General features: G+C 44.0%; 1 pseudogene; it reads right to left on the bottom strand.

Annotated features, from left to right (window-relative positions):
- Positions 1-5,586: 5,586 nt before the first annotated feature.
- Positions 5,587-6,161, bottom strand: LOC102860839 (annotated as a pseudogene).
- Positions 6,162-14,371: the final 8,210 nt, after the last annotated feature.

Genomic DNA, 14,371 nt, shown 5'->3' with positions numbered 1-14,371 from the left:
TTCAATAAAGCAAGCAGTACGATTGGTGTTGAGATGAGGGGGAAAAAGGTATGGGAGCATGAAAGACATGTCTGACCTCAGGGGAATTGGTTTTGTGTTGTTGATGCTGTTGGCAGGGACAGTTCCCCTTTGTGCAGTTGGTAAAGGTCAGATACGGCCGTTCCCACACAGTACTTTATCTTTTTATATAGGCCACCAGAAATCCTTAGTATGTCACAGGTATTTTGTTGTTTGTATTTTCTTTTTGTTTGAATAAATTAAAACCCCACACATTTTTCTTTTATACTGTAGGTTTGCTTGCAAAGTACATTTACATTTTGTTTCACATTATCCTTCATTCACATTGTGTTTTATACAATCATTTACATTCATTATACTTTATAAAATTAGTCAATGTGCCATAGACATTAGAAAGAATTTTTGTTTGCATTTTCCCTAGTTTGCTTTCTGAATTGCTCATGAGCTTTATTAATATTTTTGGCACTCAACATTTTCAATCCCAATGTGATTTTCTTAAGTGAGGCCAGTTGGCTTTGAAGTGGCCAGGGCCATGTTTTTCTCTCTCAAATACACCAGGGAGAGAACACTGCCACACAGGGGACCTATGGGGCTGGGTGGCCCAGAAGACACTTCTCCCAATTTGAACTGCGAGATAATCCAGGTTGGACTTTTGTTAATATCACATCGTTAAACCCAGAAAATTGTACTTTTTGTTTTCCTCAACTTTTCCCCTGATGCTTGGAATTCTGAAGTCTGTGGGGTTTATTGTCTGTGTTGGACATGCAGCCAGGCCAATACTCTGCAGTTCGGTTGTGTTGATATTGACCCCACCTCATGGTTTTGAATCCACCACCTGCTTTGAGGGAAAAGAATGGGCGGTCTCCTCCTGTGTGATTTGCTGCCTCTGAACACCCACTGGAGGGTCAGCTATGAGTCACTTCTGACTCGACTGTACGCACCACAGTCCCACAGTCTCACATCCTGAAGAATTAATCACCTTGAGTGTTGTGGTTCCTCGTTCCACAGGGAATCGACAGACCACCGGCAGTTGCTGTGATTAAAATAAATTCCTGTATTTTGATATTCTGATCAACCCATGGTGGACAGTGAGTGCTTGGTGGAGCTCTCTGATTAAAACAAGCTTGGAAGCAGGAGTGGCATCCACTTCCAAAATAGTTTGCCTCTAGAAACCCTATGAACTTGGAGAAATGATGAAAGTTATACACAATTATTCAAGTCTTTTGTTCATAAGGTTGCTTTGAATTATATACAACTCGACGGCACTTAGCAACAACAACAACATTTTGAAATGAAAAAGATTCCAATGTGATTAAGTGCATTGATCAATACATCAGTCAGTGCTTCATCTGGCTATGGGCCATTGAAAAATGCCTTACAAACAAATGGCTGACTTTTCCTCTTCCACAAATTCAGATGTGAGCAGCAGTGTGGAGGCAGCCCCAGGGCCCAGCCTCTTTTGCTTATCTGTTTTATCTTCACCTTAGAAAGTGGTTTTTCTTTCATGGTCACAAGCTTGCTGCCGTCCCCCCAAGACGATGTCTGAGTTCCAGGAGGCTAGGGTGATGTTCCAGGAGGGGCCTGGGTGGTGTCTCATTGCAATCTGTGTTATTCACTCCTTGCATGACTTAGGCCACCTCTTTATGGCTATTTTGGGAGCTGCTCCTCCAGGATTCCAGCAAGACAGGTTTCCTGAGAGAACCTTAAACGAGGAAGGTTGGTGGGCAAACAGAAGCCTCTGTCACTGCGGTTTTTTTCTGGGACTACGACAGACGCCTTGCTTCCATCCTGTGCTATTCCTTCTAGACTCTTGTCACACTTGGCTGGCCTTGATGACTTATCAGGTAGTGTCATCCAGACTTTCATCACTAAGGCACCTCACTGAATGCTTGGTCACCATGCCTTTGCCAGACACTGTTGCTATACGTTCCATCAAAATTGAGCAAGAGATTACCAAGAGGCACCCAGGTGGATGCAAGAGCTACTCGTACTACTGCTCCGTGCTTGCGTTGTGGGACAGCACCCTTGCCACCACTGAAGATTGGAGTCCGACACCTTGGCTGATGCCTTTTCTTATCAGCTTTCACTGGGATCATTATGTTACCGAATGCAAGGGGCTCTCTTTGTAGTCAACTGCCAATTAGACAGATGGATTGCAATTCCAAAGCACTTTATTGCAGATCTGGGAGACCAGAGAGAATCCTCTCTAAAATGCTTGCCTGTCTAAGAGTGGTCAATGGCTTTTGTACTTGGGTGAGATGTTATTAGAGTTGCTAGCAAACAGCTTGTGATATAGTTTACATATGACTGAGAGAAATATCTTCACAGAGATAAATGCTAATTCAATTACATATAACTGAGAAAAATATCTTCAAAGAGGTAAATGCTAATCCAGAAATGAATTTCATATAACTGATAAAAATAGTTCAGAAGAGATTCTAATCCCGGAAAGATGCATTTCCTTTCCTGGTAAACAAACAGTTTAAATACTTTACATGACTCAAGGGAAAAAAAAAATTAGAATTCTAGTGCAAAGCAACCATTTTTGCAGGCTGGGGGCAACTGATGTCACTTTTACAACGAAACCATATAGTTGAATAATCCTGAATTTATTAATATCACCCTATCAGTTAAGAGCCTAATGTGTTCAGGTGTCACCAGACCTTGACTATGTCTCTTGATTGAAGCTGTGCTCCTTTGGGAACCAGGAAAGACAATTACCCAGGAGGGTCACTAGGGGTGACGGTGAACAGGGCCAGGTCTGCGTCCACTGTTGGCCCCAGGGTCCCTGCATTGACCCTGTTGGGGATACAGCATCAGACACAGATTGAGTTAAAGTGAGGTCCGCATCCCAGAGGAGACTGCCTCATCCCAGCGAGGTCTACTTCACAGTTGCTGATCAGTGGGGCCGCCACAGGCCGTTTGTGGAAGGTAGCCCCATACGGGAGGAAATCTGAGAGTCCCAAGGTGGTGCACCCACTCCCTCAGCACAAGGCTTCTCTTGGTGTGGTGAGTTGTGGTTTGGTGTGGCGTGGCATGGCGTGGTGTGATGTGATGTGGGAACTCATCCTAGAAGATGCAGCTATCTGAAAAGCCCCAGTGAGTGGTAACGACTGAGGTCCTGTGGGCAGGAGGACAAACCCATGCACAGAATATGCATTAAAATGTCGATTGCAGTAAAATGAATCCCTTCTATTTCCAAGATAAAAGAAACTTAATAAAGTCAATTTGCTATGGGGTAGCTGGTTGGTCTCTGCTGAGGACCACGCTATCCTGCAGGCTTAGCTGGTGGGCTGACCTTTGGGTGCAGTAGTTGTCATGGTAACTGGGAGGCCCTAGTCTGGGATCTTGCTTAGCCTTTAACCCTGTCATGTGGCTCCTTGGTTTATTATTAGTATAATTAGTATAGTATAGTATAGTATAGTATAGTATAGTATAGTATAGTATAGTAAGCAGGAGCGGCATCCACTTCTGTAATAGCTTGCCTCTGGAAACCCTGTGAACCTGGAGAGAGGATGAAAGACACCCAAGCATCAAGGACTCTCCTTCATAGGGTCGCTATGAGTCACCTGTGACTCGAAAGCACTTAACAACAACAAAAACTAGTATAGTATAGTATAGTATAGTATAGTATAGTATAGTATAGTATAGTATAGTATATATATTCTATTACATATGATGTGCTACAATATGACATGATATTATTATATCCTGGAGAGGGTGAAACCAGGATGCTCCTTGGAGGCAAGGATTCTGAGTCTTCATCTGACATAGTTTGGACATGCTGCAAGAAGGTACCAGTCCTTGGAGAGGGACATCATGCTTGGGGGGGGGGTGGAGGGACAGCAAGCACAGGAGGGGAAGAACCTCTGTGAGGTGGACTGATTCAGTGACTGGGGTAATGGGGATAGGTGTGTCAGAGACAGTGAGGCTGGCAAAGAACAGAGTGGGGTTTAGGGCTGTTGTCACTATGAGTGACAGGTGACTCGTCGACACACAACAACAACAACAAATTATAGTATTATGGCATTGTATAGTATTATAGTATAGTGTTGTATTTCATTGTATTGTATTATATTAATTATATCATACTATAACTATATTATTATTACAACTTCAGGGGGTTTTCTGAGGCAGTAAAGTTACATGGGAGGAGATTGTCCAACTTTCTCCCATGAAGCAGCTGGTGGATTCAAACCACGTGCCTTTGGTTCTACAGTTCAATTTCCTTACCACTAAGCCACAAGAGTTCTCATGTTGTTAGCTGCCCTTAAGTAGACTTAGAAAGAGCTTCCATACAGGAAGAGAAAATTGCACCACCTGCACTGACTGTTGACGAGCTCCAGTGCATTCAATTACTGTGTCGTCCATCTCACTCCTGGCTCGCTCTCTACTTTGCCAAGTATTATGTCCTTTTCTAGCTCTTGGTCTTTCTTGATACATTCAAAGTAAGCGAGTCAAAGTCTCAGTCTCCTCACTCTTAAGAATCAGTTCTGACGTGTTTTTTCTTCTTCTGGCAGTCCATGGTATATTGAATTTTCCTCATCAACTCCACAATTCAAATGTAATTCTTCTGTTTTCCTTTTACACTGTCCAACTTTCACATATGTGTGAGGTGATTGCAAAGATTCTGACTTGTGTGGGACAGACCCTAGTCCTCAAGATGACATCATTGCTCCGAACTCTTATGTGCCATTGTGTTATCACTAAAAGCTGATGACAGGGGCTAGTTGAAGTCAAGTCGTTTTGTCTCCTGGTTCTTCTCTGATAGATGCTCTCTGGTGGTGTTAACATGTGATCTTCATAGCCACTCTGTCCTCACTCTTACATGTTTATTCTACCCAGACCTCTTTGGCCCTTGTACAGGAGGCCAAATGGGATACAATGAGCACAATGAGGTTTGTATTTATGGTTCTCAATACCAGTACAATAAAAAAATCTTAGGGTGACAAGATTAGTAATTTCATTGTTCATCCATGGTTGAGAACCACGGCCTGACCCCAGGGGTGTTGATTCATAGCACTTGAGGTCTGTTTTTTTCTCCCCTCCTGCTTCCACCTCAGTGTTTTACTGAGACCAGCATCGGGGGCATGTGACGCACAAGAAATCCAGCTCCACTTCCTAGAAGTCATCCACAAGGTTCTCTTTGTAGATGTCATCATTGTAGACAATTTGGGTCCTCTTGTCCCGGTGGCAACCCTTTGGGCTGTTCTGGACAGCGAGGGAGCCCCAGAGAGACTTGCCAGTGGCAGCGTCCAGCTTGGGCTGTTTGCCGGCAGTGTTGACTTTGAGCTGTACTGATTCCACTTGGGTCCCATTAAGCTCAGCAGCAGCCCGACCTGCTGACTCCATCTTTTCATAGGTGACGAAGACACAGTTTCTGGGTGGGTCCATGGAGAGGGCAAGAATGTTCCCAAAGGGAGAAAAGGCCCCACGGAGAAAGGTAGGTATCATGTCTTCTCCGTACACTTATAGAGTATTTCCCTTCCGAGGGGCCTAGCGTTCAGGGAATGAGTCTGACCTGCGGAAAGGGCCCTCTCTGTCTCACTCTCGCTCTCAATCTGGCTGTCAATCTCTGTCTCGGTTTCGCTCTCTACTGCGGTCCCAGGGAGGGGAGGCTGAGGAGAGGACACCACCATGATCTTCATAGCCTCAGTCAAAGCTCCGAGGGGGCCATCACCAGCCCCTGGGCCTTCTAACTCTTCCCCATCTGGCCCCAGTTCCCCGGGCACTAGAAGACACAAAGCTCTCATACAGAGACTTCCTCTGGGGACGTCTGGATGATTCGTGCACATCATCGTCCGCAGAGACACTCCTCTGGAACGGTTGGAAAGTGGGAGCTGGTTCCTTCTTGGGGTCCTTTAATTTTCTCTCTAGGGTTCAAGATGGTTTAATGCCCGAGTTCTTGGTCTCATGGCACTGATGGCCCCTGATTTCACCAGCTGCTTTGCCTGGTCTGTTGCTGTAGCTGTGTCCCCAACAGGCTGCTCAGACAGTGAGCGTTTGACTCCGCCTTGGCTGGCTGTGCTGCTGCTATTTTGCTTCTTCGGAGCCAGCAGTGCCTTTTTCTTTTTCTTGAGTTTGTTGTACTTCTTCTGCAGCGTCTCCTCCTCCTCATTCAGTCCGGAGGGTATCATCAACATGGTGGCTCCTGAGGGGGCAGCAACCAGGGGGTTCACGGTCTCCCATGGCGCCCACACAGGCTGCTGATAGTCTATATATCTGCATTTTTACAGTTTCCCGTAGACAGAGGGTTCAGGGGCCAATGGATTGAACTGATAAGTATGAAAGATTATGGAGGTAGACTCCTTTCAGGGAACTTAAGTCTCACAGAGTAAGTGAGTCATTTTTGTTATTGACAGGAGGCAAACTTAGGGAAAAATGTTGAAGAGTCATGTATAAGGGGCGTTGTTGTTGTTGTTATGTGCTGTCGAATCACTTACGACTCATAGCGACCCTATGCACAACAGCCCTAAACCCTGCTCTATCCTGTGCCAATCGCACTGTCTCTGATACATCCACCCCCATTACCCCAGTCACTGAATCAATCCACCTCATAGAAAGAGGGTCTTCCCCTCCTGCACTATCCCTCCACTCTCCCAAGCATGACATTCCTTTTCAAGGACCGGACCCTCCTTGCAACACATCCAAAGTATGTCAGACGAAGCCTCAGAATCCTTGCCTCCAAGGAGCAGCCTGACTCAACCCTACCCCGGAAGAACCTGTTCATTTTCTTAGCAGTCCATGGTATATTCAATACTCTTCTCCAGCACCAAAGCCCAAAGGTATCAATTCTCCTTCTATCCTCCCTAGTCATTGTCCAGCTCTCTGATGCATAGCAAGTGATTGGAAAGACCATAGCCTGTATCTGGTGCACCTTACTCTCCAGAGTGACACCATTGCTCTTTAATACCCTGGAGAGGTCCCTAATAGCAGACTTTCCCATCACAATACATCTTTTAATTTCCTGGCTTCTGGTGCCGAGAGTGTTGACTGTGGAGCCAAGCAAAACTAAAGCTGTGAACAATCTCAATCTCTTCACCATGCATCCTGATGCTGCCAGTTGGCCCAGTGGTGAGAATCTTTGTCTTGTTGATATTGAGCCTTAACCCATATTGAAGGCTGCAATCCTTGGCCCTCTGCAGCAAGTGCTTCAGGTCCTCCTCAGTTTCAGCAAGCAAGGTTGTGTCATCTGCATAACGCAGATTGTTGATGAATCTTCCACCAATCCTGATGCCACACTTCTCCTCACAGAGCCCAGCCTCTCGGATAATCTGTCTGCATATAGATTGAAAAGATATGGAGAGAGGACACATCCCTGGAGTACGCCCTTCCCAATTTTGAACCACGCAGTGTTTCCTTGCTCTGTTCTGACGACTGCCTCTTGGTCCAAGTATAGGTTTCACACAAGCACAATCAAGTGTTCTGGGATTCCCATTCTTCTCAGAGACAGCCACAGTTTGTTATGATTCACACAGTCAAACGCCTTTGCACAATCAATGACACACAGATAGACATTCTTCTGGTATTCCCTGCTTTCAGCCAAGATCATCTAACATTAGTTACAGTATCACTAGTACCGTGACCCCTGCTAAGTCCCGCCTGCATTTAGGGCAGTTCTTGGTTGATGTTCTGTTCCAGTTGTTTTTGGATAATCTTCAGCAGAATCTTGCTTGCATGTAATATCGATGATACTTTTCTATAATTTCCACACTCTGTTGGGTCATCTTTCTTTGGAATTGGAATAAATATCGATCTCTTCCAGTCAGTTGGCCAAGTGATTGTTCTCTAGATTTCTTGGCACAACTTCGTGAGCACATCTTGGACACCATCTGTCAATTGAAATATGTTGATTGGTATACCACCTATTCCCAGGGCTTTATTTTTTGCTAATTCCTTCAAAGCAGGTTTAACTTCTTCCTTCATCACCATAGGGTCTTGCTGATATGTTATTTCATGAAATTTTTCTGTCTGCCAATTCCTTTCAATACAGTGTGTCTTCTGTATACTCTTTCCATCTTCTTTTAATACTTCCTGGGTCATTTAATATTCTGCCTAAAACATCCTTCATTATAGCAACTCGAGGTTTGAATTTGTTTTTCAGATCCTTGAGCTTAAGAAATCAGATAATTCATTAGCTGCTGAGATGACTAAGTGATGATTAAATGAAAATCTGTTCTTGTAAAAGGGGTGGATCTGAGTTGCTATGAGATGTGAAATACACTTATCTTTTTCATTTTTTATTGAGATTTCAATGAAAGTTTACAGAGAACGTCAGTTTCCATTCATTGTTGCACATTTTCCTCCCTGGCCTTCCTCCCAAGTTCACTCTCCTCTTTGTTGTTGTTGTTGTTATGTGCCGTCGAGTCGTTTCCGACTCATAGCGACCCTATGCACAACAGCCCTAAACCCTGCTCTATCCTGTGCCAACCGCACCGCCTCTGACACACCCATCCCGATTACCCCAGTCACCGAATCAATCCATCTCATAGAGGGTCTTCCCCTCCTGCGCTGTTCCTCCACCCTCCCAAGCATGATGTCCCTCTCCAAGGACCCGTCCCTCCTGGCAACATGTCCAAAGTATGTCAGACGAAGCCCCAGAATCCTTGCCTCCAAGGAGTAGCTTGGTTTAATCCTCTCCAAGATGAATCTGTTTGTTTTCCTGGCAGTCCATGGTACATTCAGTACCCTTCTCCAGCACCACAGCTCAAAAGCATCCACTCTCCTTCTGTCCTCCCTAGTCATTGTCCAACTCTCTGATGCATAACAAGCGATTGCAAATACCATGGCCTGTATCAGGCGCACCTTAGTGTCCAGAGACACCGTTGCTCCTGAGTACCTTTGAGAGGTCCCTAATGGCAGACTTTCCCATCGTGATACGCTTTTTGATTTCCTGACTGCTGGTACCAAGAGTGTTGACTGTGGAGCCGAGCAAGCTGAAGCTGTGAACAATCTCAATCTCTTCGTCATCCATCCTGACGCTGCTAATTGGTCCAGTGGCGAGAATCTTTGTCTTCTTGACATTGAGCCTTAGTCCATACTGAAGGCTGCAGTCCTTGACCCTTCACAGCAAGTGCATGAGGTCCTCCTCAGTTTCAGCAAGCAGGGTTGTGTCATCTGCATAACGGAGATTGTTAATAGATCTTCCACCAATCCTGATGCCACAATTCTCCTCATAGAGCCCAGCCTCTCAGATAATCTGCTCTGCATACATGTTGAAAAGGAAAAAAAAATTCTCTCATTGTTGTACAATTCCCACCCCCACCGCAGTCCACTTTACTAGGCAGCTCTTATTCTGGACTGTTATCATACAAATGATACCTAGTCATATATTCCTTTTAAGCCGTTCTCTCCCTCATCTGTTTCCATGCAGAGTACATTACTTATCCCCTCTTTTCTTAGTTTTCCCCCAACCCTGTGTCAGACCTGCTTTACAACAGTGGCATTATGCAGGAAATACACTTATATTTAAAGCCCTCCGGAATAGATCTGATTTCTTTTAATGCCAGGCAGCTCTATTAAGAATGTCTTTATATAATAATTCCTTAAATCAAATTTGCTTGTGGCTGTTATGTGCTGGCTAGTCCAAACCAACTCACAGGTGAGCAGGTTTTCAGAGGCTGTGAACCTCTCAGGAGGAAACTGCCCTTCTTTCCCCCCTCCCACCCCCCGCCCCAGCAGCTGGTGGATTTGAACTGTCTGCCTTTGGATTGGCAGCACAACTCCCTACTCACTAGGCCACCAGTTGTTGTTGTTGTTAGGTGCTGTTGTGTTGAGTACAACCCATAGCAAACCTCTGAACAACAGATCTAAACTGTGTCCTATCCTACAATATCCTCACACTCAAGCCCATTGCTGCAGTCACGGTGTCAATCCACTTTGACAATCTCCTTTGCCGATCTTTCCAAGTCTGATCTCCCTCTCCAAGGAATAAAGAGCCTCTCTTAGCAACATGCTCGAAGTATGTGAGACAAAGCTTCATCCTCTTTGCCTCCAGGAAGCACTGGCAGCAGAGTTTCCTAAATTAAAATCACAGAAGGCTTTTGGCTGTCTTTAGAGTCATGTTTTTAATATGCACAGCAGGCCGTCTTTTTCTGCCAAAGTCCATAGGCAGTAGCAACTCTTATCGTCTAGAACATTGATGCTCCAACTTTAATGTGCATTAAAAGCCTCATTTGCAGCTCTTGCTAAAATAAAGATTCTGATTTAGAAGGTCTGGGCTGGAATCTTAGAGTCGCATTTCTAGCAGTTGTCCTGGTGATGCTGACGCTGTTGATCGTGGTGCAAACTACGAAGAGCCAACTCCTCGGGCTCGGCTGTACAAAAATTGCCAAGTCTTTGACTATTTCCCCTCTTTGGTCCACATCTCACCTTGGAACAAGTTAAAATCTGGGAGGTCCATTGACTAAAATGAATGAAAACTATAGTCAAGTTAAAAAATATTTAAAAACCATAATATTGTAACTCTCACCACTCGTATCGATCAAGACTTTGCCTGCTCTTGAATTTCAGCAGTATTGTTATCCCTCCTTGACCAATGAGTGAGATTTAAAAAGATGCATCCATGAAAATGAGATATTAAGCAACTCATCTGGTGACATTTCAAATCCAAATGGAAAGCTGTTTAGTAATCTCCATCAACAGACATGAAGTTGATTTACACTAGAATTATTTTGCCATTTCAGCTCATAGTCTCATTCCTCATAATTTACTACAAATAATCAATTCAATACAACAAATAATCACTGAGCAGTAATTGAAAAATTCTAACTATAATGGATGGTATACATTTTTTTAAAGGGACAAATATCATTAAAATGAGAAGCTTAGAAAGGAAGTTTCCAGCAGCTGGAGATTAATTAGATATGTTAGGACCTAAACAACTCACAAGAATAGTATGAGACATTAAACATTTGTTGATTACCACACCAAACAACAACAACAAATTAATGCAAATGAAAAAAATCAGAGGCAGAAAAATGCAATGAAAAAGCTAGGGAAGTGGGATTTTAAACTTTTCGTATTGTTATGGTAACTGCTGTCAAGGACCTCTTGAGAGTACTGAAAAGCAATGATGTCAGTCTGGAGACTGATTTAGGCCCTAGTCTTCACAATTACTCACTAGGCATCAGAAAGCTGGACAATGACTAGGGATGATAGAAGGAGAATTGATGCCTTTGAGCTGTGGTGCTGGAGAAGAGTATTGGATATGTCATGGACTGCTAAGCAAACAAATAGGTTCATCCTAGAGAAGATGAAACCAGGATGCTCCTTGGAGGCAAGGATTCTGGAGCTTCATCTGACATACTTTGGACATGTTGCATGGTGAGATCAGTCCTTGGAAAGGGACATCATGCTTGGGAGGGTGGAGGGACAGCGCAGGAAAGGAAGACCCTGGATGAGATGGATTGACTCAGGGACAGGGGTAATGGGGGTAGGTGTGTCAGAGACAATAAGGTTGGCTCAGGATAGAGCAGGGTTTAAACCTGTTGTACATAGGGTCACTATGAGATGCAAGTAACTCGGCGGCACATAACAACAACAACAACAATAACAGCATTTTAAGAAATAAAAATTTGACTGTTAAGAGCTTCCTTGAAGACAATATACACACACATGCAAATGTGTAAAAGCAGCTGTTTTTATAATGTTTTTTTCCTTTGACTAGTGATGTCTCTTTTTAAAAAAGCCTTTCACACTAACAAAAACATTTCATCATTTCCCCTTTCCATAGCTTGCACTTCCTGTCTGTGGATGGAGGAAGTTGGTCATCTCTCCTGAGATTTCCAGTGAGGAAAAGAAATCAACTTCCTTATGAAACTGGTGAATGTTTGCCCCTCTGCCCACAGTTAGTGTAGCTACTGCTACAGGTCTTAGAAGGCTGCAGCCAGGCTGTGAGGCAGGCTTTCTTTGGCACTAACTTGCGTCGTTGGTATTCATTTTTGGTTCTGTTTTCCTCAGGCTGCAAACTTGTTGGGTATTAACTTTTCAAAGGAAATATCTGTTTCTTTTCTATTTGAACTTAAGCCACTTTAGAATCCTTTGGTAACCTTATATTTGGCAAATTCCTAGACAGAGAGGCATAATTGAGAGAGGAAGGGGGCAGTGGAAGGCAGGGAGTAGGATACTACATTTTTTGCTAGGAAGATAAAGGCAAGCAAGCTTTTAGGTATGCAGCTCGAATCCACCAGTTGCTTAGTGGGAGAAAGGTGGGTGGTCTCCAACCTGTGCGATTTACAGCCTCTGAAAATCTGCTGGAGGCTCTGCTATGATTTGATTCCAACTCAAAGGCAATGAGCTGAGTTTCTTGGTTCTTAAAAGGTATATTGGGTGGAGGGCAGAGCTCAGCTGCTGTGGTTAATGCATAGCATCAAGGTGGGGATAAGCTAGTGGGTGAGGGGCTGCTGACCACCGTACAGACTCTCTGAAGCCACTATGAGCTCATCTGAAAAATCCTCGCTGCTGAAGCACGCTCTTCTATGCAGAGCTATGGTGACGTCAGTTCCTTCCAGGCACCATTGATGTGGATGAGTTTACCTGGGGCCTCTGTAAGGAGGTACTTAACAAGACGTACCTCTAGATTTGCTCTTGAGCCTTTACCGAGGTGAAGAAGGAAGGTGAGTTTGTGCATGTTTCTGGAGTCCACCTGGGGGTGGTGGAGCGGAACAATGCTAATATGTTACACCAGGTGGCAGCCTTTCCCCAGGAGAGAAAAGAGGGTCGGTCACCGTGCTAAATTGGTTCCAACGTTACAGCTTTTCCTAGATACAAGTGTTAAGTGATTGAAGAGCCAGAGTTGAGGTTGGCTTTATCGGACAGGAAGAGGGACAGGGAGGGAACCTGGAAAAGGGGTGTGTGCAGATTAGTACGTCTACTCTCAAATCCACCGACTCTGACAAAGTCAGTGGCTTGGATTCTGGCAGCCAACCAGGGTGGTAAAGGCATCATTTTGAGGCTTAAAAGAGAGCTCTGCGCAAGAGTACACAAGGAGGCTCAGAAACGACCCCCAAGAACTCAGAATGTAGCAGGTCAAGAACTACCCTGCAGTGTTTTGTGAGCGATGCATTTGATAGCAGAAGTATCCTCTTTTCGTCCTGGCACTATAAAGCTACCTTTGAAGCAGATTTAGGGGGAAAAATTTTTTTTTAAGGTTATTAAAGTGTTTAAATTTATAAAGTGCTTTGTGGAAAAGTCTGGCTTGACAGAGAATCCTGACAGTGGAAAATGCCATTTGGTTTAAGTTCTTTAATATTGTTGTTGTTGTTGTGTACCATCGAGTCAGAACCGACTCACAGCTGACCCTCCAGCAGGTTTTCAGAGGTGGTTAATCGCACAAGACGAGATTGCCCATCCTTCTGCGGAGCAGCTGATGGATTCAAACTGCATGCCTTAAGGGTTGGAATGGAGCTTCTTGCCACTAGGCCACGAGAGCTCCCCTTTCTTTAATGGGAGGATGGAGTTTATCATTTATCAACAAGGTATTTTTTAAAAAGTAACCATCAAACAAAAAAAGAAGGTACCAGGTCGAGCAATCTCATTCAAAGTTTAGTGTGAAGGGAGAGGCATTTACTAAAATCCCTACTGATGAACCAGCTTTGTACGGAAAGAAAACAGAAGTGATTAGGGAGCAACAGGGGTGTGCAGAAGTCGAGGGACAAGCTGTGACTATCGGAATGAGAGAAACATAAGAATTAATTCCTCAGTTGCATGAGCTACATTTCAAAGAATCAACAGCCACTCCATAGTTTTTGCTGATACTGCTGTCAGGTGCCATCAGGTTGAGTACAACTCATAGAACAATCGATTTGAGCCCTGTCCTTAATCTGTGACACACTCGAGCCCTTTGCTGCAGTCACTGTGTCAATCCACCTGGTTGAGGGTCTTCCTCTCTTTTATCAAGCCTTTACCTTTCCAAGCCTGGTTGGCGTCCCTCTTTAAGGAATAACCTCTACTATCAACATACCCCAAGTATGTGAGAGAAATCTTTATCATCTTTGCCTCTTTTTTTTTTACAACTAATAGTTTTTTCATTGCAAATATTTTTCCATGTTCACTTATTTTCCAATTCATATGTATATATTATGTTTCACACTTTCCTTCATTGGCCTTATGTTTCATACAGTCATTCACATAGAGTGTATTCTATAAAATGAATCACCATTGAACTACACCCACCATCTTTGTCTTTAAGGAACACTGTGGCTGTACCTTCTACAAGACATAGTTGTTTGTTCTTTTGGCAATTCCTGGCATATTCAGTTGTTGTTGTTGATTGCCGTCAAGTCGAGCACAACTCATAGTGATCCTGTAAACAAAAGGCCTGAAGCCTTTCTATAACTATCGTCATTTATCA

This window comes from Elephantulus edwardii, unplaced genomic scaffold, assembly GCF_000299155.1.
Source record: "Elephantulus edwardii isolate Elephantulus edwardi_28Jun2011 unplaced genomic scaffold, EleEdw1.0 scaffold00011, whole genome shotgun sequence".
NCBI classification, from domain to species: Eukaryota; Metazoa; Chordata; class Mammalia; order Macroscelidea; family Macroscelididae; genus Elephantulus; species Elephantulus edwardii.
The sequence above is the reverse complement of the archived record's forward strand: the minus strand, read 5'-3'. Positions and strand labels throughout refer to the sequence as shown.